Raw genomic sequence first — 19,920 nt, 5'->3', positions numbered from 1 at the left:
AAGAAAGATTTAAACACCGTCTTAGAACACGTGTGTCAAACTCAAGGCCCGCGGGCCAAATCCGGCCCCTCGCACATCCTGATCCGGCCCGCATATCAGTTTAGGTTCACAATATATTTTGGCCCACCTAGTTGTGCGCCAAACCAAAAGCATGGGAAACTGTTTTTCAACATGCAATTACGCGACACTCAAAGCAGAATTTGGCAAATTTGCCAACTTTGAGACTCAGAAATTCCCCCAGAAGCAGAGAGTTTGCATATTCAGGCTGTGAAAAAGCTTGTTGCGAGTCGGCTGTTTGGTAGCCTACATAGAAAATCTAATTTGTTTTGTTTTGTTCGATTTGCTAAATTCTAGAATGGCTTTGGAATTTTTTTACTCACTTTTTCAGGGCTTTATGTGGACCAAACTGTAAGTGAGAAGACTATATGAGACATGCAATAATTGAGTCAAAGATATTTTACTTTTTGGATGAAATAAAAGCATGTCCATAAACTATACATGTCTGGCCCTTGGTGCGATTCTCTTTTTCCAGTGTGGCCCTTAGCAAAGTTGAGTTTGACACCCCTGTCTTAGAATCTTGCTTGCCTGTTATGAGGGCTTCAAATAATATACATACATGTCAACTGTGCTCCAGGTTGATGAGCTTCCTGTGGGACAGGAGGCAGCTTTTGGGGATATATCACCCCATGTCCGTAACATTTTTTTTCTTCTTTTTTCGGCTGCGCAATACTGTAACTACTCATATTGACATACCCTTTGTAATAATCACATTCAAGAGATTGGTGCAGTGTGGGTGGAAGGACATGAATGGAATCAAACATGGCTTTTATTTTTTCAATGTAAGAGGAGCTGTTTTACACTTTATTATATATTATAATTGTAGTCTTAGCAGTAAACTGTGTAAGCTTCAAAATACATTTTAAACGTGAATGGTTTTTGCTTCTTTAAAAATGTGCTCTAAGTGATGGGACACGTTTTTTTAGGCTACATTTTTTTGTCACATACAGCAAACATCTCACTAAGGAACGCTGTTTGTTATGGTTCGTGGTCCAGGTTGGCGCAGTTTGTTTTTGTTGCCATTTGTGGATCCTGGGCTGTCTTCAGAGACCTTTTTTTTTTTTTTTTTTTACAGTGTGTTCAGGGGACAGGCAGCTAGTGGATAGGGAGGAGATGTTTGCTGTATGTGACAAAAAATGTCGTAGCCTAAAAAACGCTTCACATCACTTAGAGCACCTTTAAATGTTTGATGTAGAGCACCTTTAAATGTTTGATGTAGAGCACCTTTAAATGTCTATTGCCTAGTTGATGTCTTGCGCAAGGCACAGACTAAATCACCAAACATCAACATGATATGAACGGAATAGAGACAGAGGATTACGTTTCCTTGACACTTGAGTCAGTCCCTGAAGTTTTCATCAACCCGGTTGTATCGCTGAAGTTGCCAGTTCCAAAATTACCTTTTACGGTGAAGTATCAATAATCAGCATGTGCAACTAAAACTCTCATGTGTTAGATGTGAGTCCAATAAATATGAGTCATCTGAGTACATGTAAGTCTGTTTATCAACGACCTTCTGTGTGATAAACAGGAAATGTGGGAAGAACTGACAAATCGGCTGCAAACCTCCACAGCTCAACATCTCAGAGAAAACGTGTGTGTGTGTGTGTGTGTGTGTGTGTGTGTGTGTGTGTGTGTGTGTGTGTTCTATCTCCGACTGCAGCCAATAATGGCTTTGAGATACCCGACGAGTATGTAAATCCATGTTCTTTTGTCTTCTTCTTTTCCGTACTGGCATGTGGACCAGAAGAACAAATACCTTGTAGATTTAACGTTTGCGGTGCGGCAAGACCAAAGAAACTGTAGATGCAATCACTCCTAGGCAGGTGTATGTAAGATTACAATGTGTTATGCACGTGAAGGTTTTATACATTTTGGCCTCTGCTCAGCTGGTTTACATGTGCACGTCTACATCCATACACAGTCCCCGCTGATCAACAAAAAGGTACGAGGGAGAAGGAGAGTGAGGAGCGATGGGTTTGTTGTATACGTGGTATGATAAGAACAACCTGAGCCAACTTCACCAGAGGAACCATGAAAAAGGAGGCGTGCTTGGGAGCGTTTGGTGATATAACAGAGGCACACGGCGCAGGTGATTTAGCGCAACTGCCGCCTTCAGACGACTGTAAAGGGAGTTTATCAAAGTAAAAGGCCCTAATGCATGTAAGCTGCAATTAGATACTGGTTGAAGAATGTTTAACAAAAAGGGAAATAAATAAATAAGCAAAACATGACTATAAGGTGATTTTGTGACTAGGGAGATGCAAAGGATGAGTGGGAGGCGTCAACAAATATCTAACATGGTTGCACCTGACCATACACTTAAAAAACTCTCTGAACAGGCTGCATGCGCATGCCACCTTTTCCCCTTATTAAAAGTGAAACTGCATGAAATATCAAAATACAATCCAAACTCTTCCTAAACTAGATTAATGTAAAAAGGGAAGATAGGGTATGACATGCAAAATAATTTGGAATCAAAAAAGGGGACACTGCAGTAATGTTAACTATTGACCTATTCCAAAGATTCAAACAAACTCCAAATTCCTTCATTCTTCCCACTAAGGTTCAGGGTGAGTCACTGAAGTACCGAACAGACGCAGGTAAAGACAAAAAAATAAAAATAAAAAACTGTTCTTCCGTAAAAAATACTTTGCTATGCTCTCGACACGAGGCAAAGCATTCCCACTGAAATAAAACCCAATTAGAGAGAACATAGAGGCAGAGGCAGTAAAAGAGATAAAAACAGAGCAAAAAAAATATATAAAAAAAGGAGATCAGATTTATATATTTATTTATTACATATAGAGATTATTTAGGACAAAAAAATGGGCTACCAGAGCAACCAGAAAAGACGATGTGTGATCAGTGTGAATCAACCATCCGTTTGCCATTACCGCTTGCTGATCCTGTTCAGGTTTAAAGGAACACACCGACTTATTGGGAATTTAGCTTATTCACCGTAACCCCCAGAGTTAGCCAAGTCGATACATATCCTTCTCATCTCCGTGCGTGCTGTAATGCTGTCTGACGGCTCCAGCGGCATCAGGCCAGCACAGAACATCAGGTGAATGGTTCCAGCAATCCTACTGCTCCGAATAAGTGACAAAATAACGCCAACATGTTCCTGTTTACATGTTGTGATTTGTAGAATCACAGCGTGTACAAAAAACAACGTAACATGAGACACAGCCACCTTCTATCCCTAAACAAACCAGGAACTATATTCTTAGGCAGAAGAATATAGTACTTTGGCGTAGTGATATGCTCGCAGCAAGCCTGTCTGAGAATATAGTTCCCGGCTTGTTTACGGTTAGAAGATGGCTGTGTCTCATGTTACGTTGTTTTGTGTACACGCTGTGACTCTACAAATCACAACATGTAAATCGGAACATATTGGCGTTATTTTGTCACTTTTGTCACAATTTGGAGCAGTAGGATTACTGGAACCATTCACCTGCAGGATCTGTGCTGGGCTAAGCTAATGATGGAGCCATCAGACAGCGTTACAGCACATACGGAGATGAGAAGGGTATGTATCAACTTGTCTAACTCTGGGTGTTACGGTGAATAAGCTAAAGTCCCAATAAGTCGGCGTGTTCCTTTAATTGGGGCTGTAGCCCTTTTAGCAGCATGTAGTGAGCAAAAGACACCGTAGGCCCCAGCCATTTCACCGGTCTATCGCAGTGTGTGAGCAAGAGTGAAAAGAAATGTGTAAAAAAAGATACATAGAAAAATAACAAGCAAATACAATGTGAAAGAACGCAATGAAATAAAGAACTGAGACTGTGACACACAGCTGAGGAGACCGAGAAATGAAACGTGCAAAACAAAAACAGTCAAGTTTCATACTGTATTAATTATCCTTCACACAACACAATGTGCATCCATTTTATAACTCTATCATGACGCTGAATGTGGGGCCAACAGAGACCAAAATAAACAGCTTCCGACTTACGCAACATCGCCCTGGAAACAACTCATAAATATTCATAGCGAAACTCAGCGTGTCTGACTTTAATTGATAGAAAACATATTTTGCAACACCAAGATGGCAATTACCGTGTATAGACTGGTGCCAGTGAATGCAGGAATATGTAAGAATGTTTCAAATGTGCTGTATTTACTTTGTGGGGATTTCATGTTTATGTGTAGTACATGTGTAGTATGCGTTTCGTACTTCCCAGCTTGTGATACAGCTTACGTGTGAAAGTGAGTGCCAGATACATCTTAACATGCTGTGTTTAATGTGTGAGCACGCATATCTGGGTCTTCTATTTGCTATGCGTGCGTGCGTGCGTGCGTCCACACCCAGAGGGTGTCACTCCTCCTCTGTGCCTCTGTGAGTGAGCGTACCCTCAGCAACATGCATTTAAATGTGATATTTAGATGTTGCCGATATTAAATGACCGGCTAATGTTTGTATGCGTGTTTGACAAAAGACAATGAGGAGGGGTTAAGCTGACACCATCATCTCTAATGGGTGCTGATTCTGCTCCGTATATATGTGCACGTATACGTAGGAAGTCGGCACATTGTTGCGGAGATACAAACACTATCATACAAATCACGCAAATGTGCAGGTTTCAAAGTGGTGCACACCAGCAATTCTGGCGAAAATGAATTCCCACAGAAGCATCCATTAGCCTTCTGCACCCTCTTCTCTCTCCCTGTGCATGCCGCTCTTCCTTGATTAATTGCACGTCACTCTTTTCTCTTCCTCCGAGCCATTATCATACTCACTCTAGCATCGTCAAGGAATCCTTTCGAGTCTCATATAATGTCAAACATGCAGTTAAGAGCCCGTCAACAGCTGCCCGACTCAATTACTTCAACAAAGACAAGCGTGGGCCGCAGCTATTGAGCACCCAGGTGACCACGGCAAGCCTCGCCTACACCTTTAGCTTACTTACTTACTTACTTACTTATTCTCAACGTCCCCCTCCCCACATTGCCGAAATTTGACTGAAGCGAGGAAAACCCCACTTCGCTAATTAGTTGCTTTAGTCACGTCAGGCCTCCAGTAATCACTTCCTTATTTTAGCAGCCTCCCTGTCTGCCACTGAAAATTCTTCTTCGGTGGTGTCATGAAATCTGCCGCTCAGCCAAAGATGCCGCTTTCCATGGCAACTAGCAGTTGTCCCTCTGCCTGGTGGGGTAATCTAAGAGAAGGCTGTTGTTTTTTAAGCCGTGGAAACACAAGGCTCGGGGGGGCAGCACAGGCTAGATGCCATTTAACCATGGCAACAAACACACACACACACACACAAGGTCATAGACAGCAAATCATATATGCAAGGGAATAGGACATGTGGGTTATTAGTGCCCGCACAGTATTTAAATGTAGTGGTACTCCAACAGCAGGGGTGGGCTTTCAGACAAGATCCGAGATACAAGGCACAGTTTCAAGCAAATCCATTTTTACCTTGGCAACAGGGGGAATTATTCATATAAGTACTGTATGTGCATTTAAGTAATTGAAGCTGAAAACGCATCTGCAACATACGTGAACAATGAGGCCAGAGCAGTATGCAAGAGGGTGAGGAAAGCACAGCGCTGATTAGGCTTGTGCCGATTGACGAGCCGATCGTTAATCGATGATTGAAGTAATGATCCCCGATTGCTTTTCCCTACGCATCTATTAAAGCGATTTCAACTAATTTACTATCAGAATTATAACATCTAGAATATTCTCCCTACTGTTTATCTTCTGGTGGAGAGGCAAGTCCGCCTGCTGAGCCAGTGAATTTTAAATCGCTAAAAAGGAGCTCGCCTTGAGTGCTTGTGTGAACTAGTGTAACGTTAGGTTTGAATGTAAAGTGGAAATCAAGCCCTTGTAATGAAGAATATGACGAAAATAACTGCGTTGAGCAGGCAGGACAGCCGAGCCGGTATGTATGTATGTATGTATGCATGCATGCATGCATGCATGTATGTATGCATGTATGCATGTATGCATGTATGCACGTATGTATGTATACACACATCTAAAGAAACCCGACAAATCAGAATGTAAGTAGTACTTAAAGATCTAACTTTGCATTAAAATAACATGCTAAACCAAATTTGTGAAGAACATTGTGTCTCTTTTAAAGAAGACACACAAACAATCATGTAAATTATGCCTTTGGATATGTCCGACTACAGCCGACTATGTCATTACAATCATATCACAACAGGTCATTCTAGCTCTTCAGCAGCACCTTGTCCTCTTGTTTGTATGTATGTATGTATAGATGTATAGATAGATAGATGTATAGATAGATGTATGTATAGATAGATAGATGTATGTATAGATAGATAGATGTATAGATCGATGTATAGATGTATGTATAGATAGATAGATGTATGTATAGATAGATAGATGTATAGATCGATGTATAGATGTATAGATAGATGTATAGATGTATACATAGACGTATAGATGTATAGATAGATGTATAGATAGATGTATAGATAGATGTATAGATGGATAGATGTATAGATGGATAGATGGATAGATGTATAGATAGATGTATAGATAGATGTATAGATAGATGTATGGATGTATAGATAGATGTATAGATGTATAGATAGATAGATGTATAGATGTATAGATAGATAGATGTATAGATAGATAGATGTATAGATGTATAGATAGATAGATGTATAGATGTATAGATAGATAGATGTATAGATAGATGTATACATAGACGTATAGATGTATAGATAGATGTATAGATGGATAGATGTATAGATGGATGTATAGATGTATAGATAGATGTATAGATAGATGTATGGATGTATAGATAGATGTATGGATGGATAGATAGATAGATGTATAGATGTATAGATAGATAGATGTATAGATGTATAGATAGATAGATGTATAGATGTATAGATAGATGTATAGATGTATAGATAGATTTATAGATAGATGTATAGATAGATGTATAGATGTATAGATAGATAGATGTATAGACGTATAGATAGATAGATTTATAGATAGATGTATAGATAGATGTATAGATAGATGTATAGATAGATAGATGTATAGATAGATAGATAGATGTATAGATGTATAGATAGATAGATAGATGTATATATAGATGTATAGATGTATATATAGATGTATAGATGTATGGATGGATAGATAGATAGATAGATAGATAGATAGATAGATAGATAGATGTATACATAGACGTATAGATGTATAGATAGATGTATAGATGGATAGATGTATAGATGGATAGATATATAGATGGATGTATAGATAGATGTATAGATGTATAGATAGATGTATAGATGTATAGATAGATGTATGGATGTATAGATCGATGTATGGATGGATAGATAGATAGATGTATAGATAGATGGATAGATAGATAGATGTATAGATAGATGTATAGATAGATAGATGTATAGATGTATAGATAGATAGATGTATAGATGTATAGATAGATAGATGTATAGATGTATAGATAGATAGATGTATAGATAGATAGATGTATAGATAGATGTATAGATAGATAGATGTATGATGGATAGATATATAGATGTATAGATAAGATGTATGGATAGATAGATAGATAGATAGATAGATAGATAGATAGATAGATAGATAGATATAGATGTATAGATAGATGTATAGATGTATAGATAGATGTATAGATAGATAGATGTATAGATAGATAGATGTATAGATGTATAGATAGATGTATAGATAGATAGATGTATAGATAGATAGATAGATGTATAGATAGATGTATAGATAGATAGATGTATAGATAGATGATAGATAGATGGATAGATAGATGTATAGATAGATGTATAGATGTATGGATGGATAGATAGATATATAGATAGATAGATGGATAGATGTATAGATAGATAGATGTATAGATAGATAGATGTATAGATAGATGTATAGATGTATAGATGTATAGATAGATTTCACGCTATTCAATTCAGCTTACAATGGGACTGAGAGGCTTATCTAAGGAGACAAAAGCTGTTGTACATGACTGATTTTTCTAACTGACAATGTATTCAGCCATTTTAAAAAGGTACAATTTCCTCTTATTTAGAGGGTATCATAGATACTTGCAATACATCACACAGAACTTGCTTATAGTGTCATTACCACATTACACTAGTATTGTGAGATGCCCAGAAGAAGAAGAGAATACTTTCAAAACAGTCAGTAATTAGTAAATGACCTGTCATAGCCTTGTAAAAACCAATAAGCTTACCACATATATTCACACATGAAATCCACATTACTCTTTCAAAACATGAGCCTTATTGAAGCATATGGAATAACACGTTCCTGGAGGATCACAAAGGCTTGTGTGCAGGAGTCAAGGCCTCTGCTGAATCGTTTAAGTCGACGAACTGCCTGCCTGTAACACAGGTTTATTTATTTTTTTATCTCCATGACAAACCAATAAAAACTAAATGAACACTGAATTCTGGGTCTTCTGTCTTTTGTGTGCAAAGGTAGAGCGGTCTTGGTGCAATCTGCAACCATCAACAGCCAGATCTACTCTTGAAAGGAGAATCAATTAATAAAAACTAGTGGTGGGGAGGGACGTTTTTAGAAATGCTGAGAGGTGCTCTATGGGCTAATCCGTGTCCACTTCTCAGCAGATGAAAATAAGGATGGAGCAAAATGGTGCAAACACGTCACATGCTTAATGCTGAAGGTAAAATAAATGATTTTGTGGCCGGGTTGGATCAGTGGGTAGAGCAGGCGCACATATATTGACAGGTTTATGCCTCGACGCAGAGGTCCAGGGTTCGACTCCGACCTGTGACGATCTCCTGCATGTCTTCCCCCACTCTCTCTCCTTTCTCACCTGTCCTGTCCATTAAAGGGCGGAAAAGCCCAAAAAGTTATCTTTAAAAAAGAATAAATAAATGATTTCATTACTCTGTGGCCTATAACCATTTGGTAAGGATTTAGTTAAAGCTACACAAATTCGCAATGGTCTCTTTTCATACTGAACCTAACTAATTTAAATTGACGGCTCTATGCAAACGTATAAGTCCCACATTTTTATTGGCTGAATTACGCCCACACCATGAATGTCAAGAAAATAAAACAATAGTCGCAGTCTCTTCAGCTGCTGGAAGGAACACGGAAAAAGGTCAGCTACGTAGCTGTTTGACAGCGGTTCTGCAACTAATGATTGTTTTTACTTTCAATTCATCTTATTGTTTTTTTTTTGTTTTGTTTTCAAAAGGTTACATTCTCAGTCAATTTTTTGTAGTTTTAGATCTGTGACGGGTCAAAAACAATCCATTTTGAAGATTTTATTTTCGGAGGTTCCTACCTAAAAATGCAGGCCACTTCATTATCCCCCCACTTAACTCTCAAACAAATAATTTGCTGTAATTCCCCTCTTGTGCTAGCCCTACAAATACTGCACCTGCTGTGGAGGTGAAACATTAGTCCTAGATGTAAGGGGAAAAAAAAGTGAGTTACCAGATGCTTCACAAAATGACTAAATCAAAAAGCCAGGTTCAATTTCTAGACGCAATTGTAATGTTAAGTCATCATAGATTGAAGATAGGTGAAAGTGTGTGAATCTTTAATGCAGTATTACTCTTTTAGAGTTACGTTGTCCAGATTAGATTAACCACTGATTGACTAATTCAGATTGTCTAATATGACAACGTGCACATTTAATAACCTGGGCGCGACAAACTGTGATTAGTGCTACAAAGTGATTAGCTATGGTATCTGTCCATAATAAATGGCTACCTGTCAATCATTGCTACACACAGCAGTATAATGATCCAACTGCTTAGGACTGCCAAGTTCAACATAAAGTAAACACATTTCAATAGCCTTCTGCAGTCCTCTGACAAAAACAACATTCATGTCAATCTAAGACGCACATTTTTTATGTACTGTATCTAGGACCAAAGAACACGAGAAGGTGAAACAAATTGTGCTCTCTCTTATCACAAAAGAGTCTGCAGTACAAACAACCCATAAAGTTGAAGTCCTAGAAAGGAGAACTACATAGAGCTTTATATCACTGATCAGCTTGAAGGTGGGCTAGTAGAGCCATTGCCACTGTATACATCCTAATTAGGACACAGATACCAGTATCGGTATCGGCTCCGATACTGCTTAAAACGCTGGTATCGGTATCTGGAAGTACTGGAGTTTATGCACCGATCCGATACCACGTAATAAAGCCCTAAAGAAAATCTACGTTAAAGTAGTTTATTTATGTTCTTTTTCCGTTATAACTGACTGTCAAACTGGAGAATAAAAGAAACTTCTGTGGCATTCATTGTTTGTGTTTGTTCATGTTACACAAAGAGTTTAACCTGAGCCAGACCAGATAGAAATAATATCACATCCATACATGGATAGTAGTATACAGTTGTTAAAACATAATAAAACATATGACACACTGGTATCACATCAGTATTCGGTATCGGCCGAGACGCAAGTTCAGGTATCGGAATCGGGAAGCAAAAAAATGGTATCGGACCATGTCTAATTAGGACAAGTGCATGAAGGTGGGGTTAGATAAAGGTTATCCCTGTGTGTGGGCAATTCGAGTCGAGAACCTCTTCCTTTTTCCTTAAGTGTCGCCTTAGTCCATCTCGGACATGTGAGCACAGAGGCTTTGCTTCTCTCTAAGCCAGAGAGCTCCCATTGGAACGGTCCCTCTGATATCCAAGAGCTGTGGACAAGTCTGCTTCCTGCCAGCCCATAGACACGGCAGAATTTCTGTTTCTTGAGAGTTGTAGCTCTCGGGTTTCCCTTCAACATCAGCTGTCAGACAGCTCCCATCTCCTGCTTTTTCCCAATGACCCACTTGGCTCAAATGGAAGCTTCATTGCTGTATGTGTAACGGCTCTACCAAGCTTAACTGTGGGTGTGCAATAAGCATCCTCTCTCTTGTATTTTCCATTCTCTCTCTCTGCCCTCCAACCTCCTCCGCTAGCTACAACCTCTCTTTGAGACACACACACACACACTTTCTCTCAAGTATATTCACAACTTCTCCGTCTCCTGTTTTTACACTCATCTCATCAATCTTTGCATTATCTTAGCACCCCCCTTCCTCCTTTTCTAATTATTTGTCACAAACATTTTCCTCCCAGTTGTCAAGTGTTGTGTGTATCAATTATCTGAATACTGTCAAAGCAGTTTACAAAAATAAAGTCATCAAACCCTAAATGTAAACAATACCAAACGGAATAACTGAATTTGACGGGAAACGCGTACAGTACATAATCCTTAGTATCTTTAATGGTGAAAAATGTTACGTGAATGCACATATGCCCTTGTTCATTCCCCCCCCTCAACATTTCCGTTTACCTCTCCCTTACATATGTGTACAAAGACGTACATAATTCATCCGTTTTCCCCCCCTGTATGTTTCAGGTGAACACCTGAGCCCTGACAGCCCTTGGTCTGTACCCATGTTCATATCCAGCCCTTCTGACCTACATCATGGCTGGCTGACTAATTCCTTCATACCAAACACCGGAGTCCATCTCCTGCAGCTAGCACAGGCCAGCCATCAAACAAATGAGCACTATCCGGTTGGATGCAGCCCAGCCAGATAAGGTTTTTCCAAGTGTGGAAAAGAGTCTGATGATTGAGAGGTTCAATAGTCAAACCTTTAGAGAGAAACATCCTTAAAGATGCTCCCCATTTTTCAAGCAATTTGGTCAACAGTAGAAGCCAATTTTCTTTCCGTGACTGTAGTTGTGCTGTTTATAGTCCACTAAAAAGGGTGAGGGTGGTAGTAGGCGTTGAGCCAGCAAAACCACAAAGTAACATATCTTCATGGTGAGCGACAGAGCATCTTTTTCTTGGTTGTATCCTGTAACTTCTTTCTGCTGCAAAAAAAATACACTTGGCCAAACAATGACCATCATGGATCTTTTTCTTTTTATGGTGTTATAGTGGAGCAGACAGCGGTCTATAATCACAAAAAAATGCCATTTTAAACTATCAGATGCTTTGGCAACTTACAAAAACATAAAAAAATATATTTTAGTAGATATTATTTAGAATAAATGTACATGAAAATGGTCAAAAGTGCAAATAAAATGCTTTTCTCCCAAAACCTTTCACTGAACTCTTCTATATTCCCATTGATTCGAGTCCATGTTGAGTATAATCGCCGTCGTGCAGGCATTCCTGTGAATCTCCATTGCCTTAAAAAGGTTCCCCAAGAGTAATGACACAGAGAATAAAAACAGATATCCCATTTCCCATCCCCAGGCCAATCATAAATCCAACAGCCGGAGTGTTACAGCTCTGGCACAAGACATATTATCAGGCCCATATGGCTCTAATACGGCTTGTGTGGCTGTACCGGCTATTGAGAAATAGGGGCTGAATTCGCCCGTGAATTCAGAAAGGTTTATTTGAAATTTAAGCCTCGGAAACCTGAGGCCAAGTCTTAATTTGCCGTTGAGCGATCTCACTTTGATCCCATTTGCTTTAACTGACAGGGAGCCACTGTGGAGCAAGGCCGCAGCGCCAGTGTTTGCCAGGGACGAGATTTGGTGAGATGCTTTGTAGTGAACTATGGTCACGTCGTCCCTGACGACTGAGTGCCTCTCTCTCACTCGGTCTTTCTCTTCCCCTCTCTCCCTGATTCCCTCTCCACTTTCTTGTTCTTGTCTCTTTGTTTGGGTCTCTTCTTGAATCTCGTCGTTCTGTTCACTAAAAACTTACTGTGCGGCACTCACGCAAACCAATTCAAACAAGTGTCTTTTTTCTTCTTCTCTGGCTTTCAAGAGGTCTTGTCACAGAGTGAGGCACACTCCCATGGGCACTACTGAATGTGTTTCACACACTTTCTCTCTCACGCATACATGCACGGACACTCACAAAAGCTAGCACCAAAAAACTTGCCGGTTTATTTTTTAAATTAATTAGTAATGTCAACAATAATAAACTGCCACAGCAAATAGTCCTTCATTTCCCTCTTCTGCACTAGGCTTGCCTAGGGTCATGTAAGTCCCAAGCTTTTGGTTAAATGTATTTGGTCACTCTCACTTTCCTCTTCTTACACTTATATGGACTAACTTTGTTCCGATTGTATCTTTTTTGGGTAAGAGATGCCAAGTCTTTATGGTTGCCATTTTCAATGTCATTCCTTTATTAATAAAAAATGAATAAATTAAGGTGATAAAATACTGTATTCCTCATGTCTATTCAGGGAGTCTGCATGCATGTATGCATGATAAGTCTGCACCAATATGGCTATACCAACCTGGCTATGTGAGTGTTCAAAGATTAGTTCAATTTGATCAGGCAAAAAAAAAAAAAATCACTAAAATACCAAGTAGTCAATCTAATACTTAAAGGTCTGCCTGTGTTTTAATTGGTACAATAACTTGTTTAAAAAGGTAAATACTGTATACAGAATTCGAGACTTTCTTGTTATATCTACCTATAAATTGCAGGAACGTCTGTCTGTGTGACAGTGCGGTGGCCAAGTTGTTTGGATTAGAAATGCAAAAGATATCATTAAATATACAATCTGTAAAAGAAGCACACATTGGCTTTTGCCGCTGTCCTATGATACAATATCTCTCTCTCTCTCTCTCTCTCACAAAGGCATGAGCAAAAACCCTGGTTCACTAACTAGACACCAAGGCATACACCCTATCTCCTCTCACACTGCTCTTCAGCCAATGTGAGCGGCTGCAGCTGTGTTATTACAGAGAATACATTGTGATGATCACATGAAAAAGATGGAGACAAAACAAGAGAAAGAAAGACAGGACATGAGACACACAGAGAGCAGATCTGATTAAAAAAAAAAGCAGCAGTGGTAATGAGGAGATTATGCCTGATGGAAGTCCACTACTCATTCTGCCGGCTGTTCGCTCTAATACCAACTGTACTAGATGAAATCTCCTGACAACAGACAAATTAATTAGGATGAGTCTTAGTGAAATTACTATGAACATGGATCTGAAAGATGAATTTATATTGATATCTTATTCTGCATGTAGTGATAGCTATTCTAAAGCCAACAGAACGGATTTTAAATGGCCATAGTAATAATGACAGCCAAAATTAGAAAAAGGCCTTGCGGTAATAGGGATTATTTTCTTTTTCTTTTTAGAATTATTCTTTATACTCTTGATGCTGAATGTTTTAAACTCAATTATGTTTTAAAATGTCACGTCATATGTATGCACCAAGAGGATCTGTTTAGAATGTCATATCTGAGTCCTTTGACTAAGTGCAAATGGGTGGTCATTTGTTGGCAAAATTAGAGCTGTTGGAATTCAACACAATGGCTGCTAGTCAGAAACTACTAGTGAACACTAGGCTACTTTAAAAAATTGAGTAAAACACCAGATTGAGAAAGAAAAAACTACCCAAAGCAAAGTCCTTGTTGCAGCTGGAAATTTAGAGTACCCTGCCAGCCACTTGGGCAAGCAACCAGACTTCATTTGGAGGGCTTATATTCCTCAAAAAATCTGGCAGGCAACTAAAACAGCAAAAACAGCTTTTTATAATTTACCAGCCCAGCGGGAAAAAATATATTTGTTTCTTTGCCTGCCCAATGAATTACAGTGAACTACAAATGTGGGCTGGAGATGGTCCAGATGTTTTCAATCCATGTTTTGGGAAATAACAGGTGTAGGATTGGGCATCGAGAACCGATTCCTACTTGGAATCGTTTCAAAAATTACGATTCCAGAATCGTTTCTTTATTGGAAATGTTTGGAATCGTTTAGGATTTGGTTTCAAATACGATCATTGCTTCCCAATTTAACATGCGCAAGTTTTGGTTTCCGTAGCGGCCAGGCGCTTGTTGTGTCTCAGCCTTGGAGCACAGTAAGCAGTGCTCTAGTGTGGCTTTATTTTACATTGAAAAAGCCCCGTCAAACTGCAAACCACCATTGAATCAAAATAAACCATTCCTCTTATTTGTGAAAATAGGCATGTGACCCGTTTCAATTCACTCAAAGAATCGGAATCGAGAATTGATAAGAACCGGAAATCGAAAGGAAGAATCGAAATTGGAATCAGAATTGTTAAAATGCAACTGATGCCCAACCCTAAACAGGTGCCTTTTGATTTTCATAATGGAAGACAAACCTGCAGCTGAACTGAGCAAATTCACCACTGTGGTTTGACTTAAAAGGCTTAAAAGCAATCATGGTGCAAATCTAAAATTGCAATGATGTTAAAACCTCCATTTTAGGATCACAAAAATCGGAGAAGCAGTCGGCCTTCATTTTGGCCGATTTGACTTGTTGAATCGGCCGGTGGGCAGTCGGACTCAATGACCAATCTGATTGGTGGAGTGCTAGCCCTTGACTAGTGAATCAGTGCTGTGAGATCCATAGCTTCACCCACTTAGTGCGGTTTCTCCTTATTTTTCGCCTGCGACATCTTTCTTCTTCCACAAGAAGAAGCCCGAGAGCTGACATCGCCGGTATCTTCTTGACTGCTATCAACACTCTCTGACGAAAACAATGACTGACGACAGCGTGCTCCGTCATTTCCGTTTTTTTCATTTTTTGGGCGACAATACAGATTAGGGCGGCCTGCTGTTATGGAGACGTTTTACGTCTCGCGCAGAACGTACGCTCAAGGCGGCGTCGCTTCGGTGTGTTCCGAGGCACTTTTTTGGGAGACGGGAGCCGTCTGATCAGTCTGATCAGTCTGACTGCCTTTTCTGCCGACGGCCATCGGGTTGGTGTGTCAGAGCCTTTAGACGAAAATTGAAAACAGCTCAACAGTGGTGACTGAAGTGCCAAAAGCCTTTTTTATGTAGGCAGTATCGGTGTTCCTTCACATCTTTATTTGCTCTGAACAGGGACAGATGTTAAATAGCTATGCCACTGTTGAATCTACAAACCGGTATGGATGGTTTCATGAGCCCTCCACACCGACTGCAGCGCCTTGGTATTATAACCTTTCCAGGTTGAGCTAGCTTGACAGTGTGTGTACTTGTGTGTTGGGGCGAGGTGACGGAACAAGCTTGTGCTCCTTTATTAGCACAGAGGTTCTTACACATATAGAAATACACACACAAGGCACAAACACAGAACGAACTTAGATTTACTTTGCAGCTGACAGGCGAATGAAGCGTGAAGACACAGAAATGATATCTAAGATCACAATAAATATGATAAATAAGTGCACTTTGATGTTGGCCCAGGCCTTAAATATGATCTGTGGGGCTTTGATTCTGATTTATGGCCATATCAGAGCGCAAAAGCAAGCTATGGCGCTGCAACACTAACAATAGCTGGCAAGGCAATAAGTGGTGAAACCAGGTTACTTGCGGTCACAGCACTAAACCTCATGAGAGGGGTGCAGTGTGAAAAGGTTGTGCTCTAACAGTTTCTTCTACCTTTGGCTGTATTTGAACATAACAGGACTCACTTCTCATCACAAAAAAAAAAAAAAAAAAAGGAAGAAATAAGCACGCAACACCATAGTGCACACACTTATAACACAGGTCACCACAGCAGAAAATTTAAACCCATAATATTGATAGTATGGGTATAAAAGCTACAGAAGGAGATGTTGTACTATACCACTTTGTGCCACTAACATGATGCAATGAATCTGCAGAAGCACATTAATATAATGGCTTTAAGTGTCCTCTACAAAACTTTTCACTGACAAATTGCCTACTAAAGTGAAAGCGCCATCAGCTTTTATTAAAGAAAAACTCTTTTAGCTTCTTTTCCAGTATCAAATTTCACACAATTATCAACATTTCTGAAATTGGTCATCAAATGGCATGGAGTCTGGGCTTCCACAGAGTCTTTGTTGTCAGTAGCTAAGAGTTGGTCATAGGATGTGAGAGGTGAAGACATGAAAGGTGATGAGGTGAAAAGATAAGAGTGATGTCTTAGTACAAAGGTTTTGGGTGAAATAATTTAAAGCTTCAGGGGGGATGGAAATAGCCTTTACACATTTTACTATAAAAACTTCCAGACACAAGAGTCTCCATCAGTATCTTAGTATTTTTCAGATAGCAGTTTATGACAGAAGACAGGAAGGAGCAGAGTGACAACTGTCATATCTTGCATGCGCAATTCATACTAATGCAGATGCCTGGGCAAGTTCACTCAGCCACTTGAAGAGCCGTTGGTAGATTATCTGATATTTACTGGACCATGGAGCCAAAAAAACATCATTCCAAAAACAGATATTGCATTATTGATTTGAGCAATCCCTGAACAGCAAGAGGCTGTTTTTTTCCCCTCAGTTGTGAAGATGATCCGGACAGAATCCTAAAACTGGTACTTCAGTGCTGTATAAAATCTTTGGCCTACAAATGAAACTGCACAGCAGAGAAAATAAAAAATGTATATAAATAACATTTTCCTGTGCTTGTAAAAGAAAACACACACATGATATATATTTTCCTCAAGATTACACGGGAGCACTGATCACTTATTCACTAAATAGCACAACTACAGAGCCAAATTGTGATTAATTTTGGTGGCAGATGGCAAGCCTTTCGTAACCTACTGAGCACTTTGGCAGGTACCCAGTATGAATGTTCATGTTGTAGTTTCCAAACCTGGACAGAGTAACACAATTCAGAGATCTTCATTTGGCTGCTCTTAGTCTGAATGGACAAGTGACCGTCGTCAGAGAACGCTGAAACAATGCTTTATTTAGGATTTGGAATTTCAGGCCAACTGTAATGTACAGCTGGGTGATATGGGTAGAATTGATATCCTGTTATGAATACAAAAATATTTTCCAACATAGATGTAGGGCTGCACAATTAAACGAATTTTCATCATGATCACAATTTTGGCTTCCCACGATCAAATTTGGGTGATCGAGCGATATTTAAAATGCGTCATAGAACGCTCCTTATCAAAGTTTTTGCAAAGCCACTCTAGCGCTCCATAAACCACTGTGTGATCACGTGCCTCTGTGAGCCAATCAGAGTTGTTCCCTGCACCGCGCAGCTTAATTTCTAGATGTGCACCGTCACAGAGGACAGAGGAGTAATATGAGGAAAATTCCACAACAGGTAGCAGTCGGTCATTATAAGCCGGTCACAATGTTTACCAGTTTACCAGTAAACGCAACATTTTGTCCCGTCTGTTTTGTTTTTCAGACAACAGCAGTTACCATAGTGCACACTACACCGTTTAGCTGTCAGCATTTTAGCTGTATTTAATCCAGTTACTACTCTGGCTAACAGTACAGTAGGTTAACATTACCTGCTGTGTAACGTGTTATTAGTGTTTACTAGCGTGACATGCAGCGATGTTTATGTTGCCTCTAACATAGGTTTTGGAGCATCAGAGCGCAACGCAGACATGTAAGGATCAGTGTAATGAGCCAATGAAATCCGTATTGCTATTTCGTCTGGTAGATACCATACGGCAAACGTGCATGTATGGAAAGCGGTCGCACAACAGCTGAAATAGCATAGTCCTTCACAGTATCCTTCAATAAAGGAGGAATGTAGCACAATATGGATGTATTAACAGGAATGTAGCACAATATGGATGTAAAAGCAGTTATAATTAGCCTATGTGACAATAAAATTTGTTTTGGATAAATCAACAAATAATCGTGATAATTAATCGTGATCTCAATATTGATCAAAATAATCATGATTATCATTTTGGCCATAATCGTGCAGCCCTACATAGATGCATCACATTAGGGCAAATACAGGGCTGAAACTAACGATTATTCAGTTAATCTGACTATTGCTTTTTCTATACATCGTTTAGTCTATTATAGTAATTACAATTTCTCATAGACCAAGGTGACCTCTGCAAATAGCTATTTTTGTCCAACCAGCAGTCAAAAATCCAAAGATATTTAACGTTCAATGATGTTAAACAGAGAGCAGCAGTAAATCCTTATATTGGAGTAGCTGGAACTAGTGAATGTTTGGCATTTCTCGCTTGAAAAATCATTAAAACTACCAATCGTTTATTTTTCCGTCGCTTGAGTAATCGATTAGCCTAATCAACTAATCATCTCAGCTGTAGGCAAAATGACATCAACCCCTGTTAAAACCTCTATAACTGAGTTTTAAATTAGCCTTAATATCCATAGGGATCTTCAACAGGGGTTCCGAGGCCCCATAGGGGGTCATCAGAGTCAATGAAGGGGGGACTCCAAATTCTTGTTGAAAGTCTTAACATGAATCCAGCATATTATTAGCACATACAAATCCTCACTGCTTACTGGCCTATGTGTAAGGTAGTCACTAAGGGCATCCACAGATTAGAGGGTGACACAGGAATCAATTGTCGCATCCCACGAAAATACCCCCGTCACATCCCAATCACGGGACTGCTCCCCCAAAAAAATCCTGTCCTGCAAAATCCCGAGAGAAAGACTCCCGAATCCCGTCCCGCTCCCGTTTCGTTCCCTATGTTGTCTAAAGTTATCAGACTCTGTGTGTGTGTGTGTGTGTGTGTGTGTGTGTGTGTGTGTGTGTGTGTGTGTGTGTGTGTGTGTGTGTGTGTGTGTGTGTGTGTGTGTACAGCTGCAGCAGCGGTGGCCCGAGGGAGCGAGAGCAGCCCCTCTGCTGTGCTGATGTTGTGAATGCAGCGCTGCAGAGCCGTGGGTCTCTCACTGCTGGGGAGGGGCAATTTATCGGGTCACAGTATTCCAAATCAACAAACGTATTGGGAGTTGTAGCCTAAGTGGTTCTCTTTTCTAAAACGAAATACCTCGCAATCTTTGGGCGCACTCACCGCATTGCAGCGTCATTTTTTTATTGAATTTCCCGCTCCGGTTGATTTCTATGCTTGATCCGTCCCGAACACGTTACCGACAGTGAAATTGACTCCCGAAAAATGTTCACCCTCTACCACAGATAGGATAGATTCACTGTGCCACATCATGTATGTTTAACATTAAAA

The 19,920-nt window shown here is 39.7% G+C and overlaps 1 protein-coding gene across 1 annotated transcript in view; it reads right to left on the bottom strand.

Moving 5' to 3' along the window:
* The window catches only part of man1a2 (mannosidase, alpha, class 1A, member 2), a 136,842-nt gene that overhangs the window by 110,435 nt on the left and 6,487 nt on the right, over nt 1-19,920 (bottom strand). The gene's annotated exons all lie outside the window — the stretch shown is intronic.

This window comes from Perca flavescens, chromosome 11 (genome assembly GCF_004354835.1).
Source record: "Perca flavescens isolate YP-PL-M2 chromosome 11, PFLA_1.0, whole genome shotgun sequence".
Lineage (NCBI taxonomy): Eukaryota > Metazoa > Chordata > Actinopteri > Perciformes > Percidae > Perca > Perca flavescens.
Note: the sequence above shows the minus strand (reverse complement) of the source record. Positions and strands in the feature narration are given on the sequence as shown.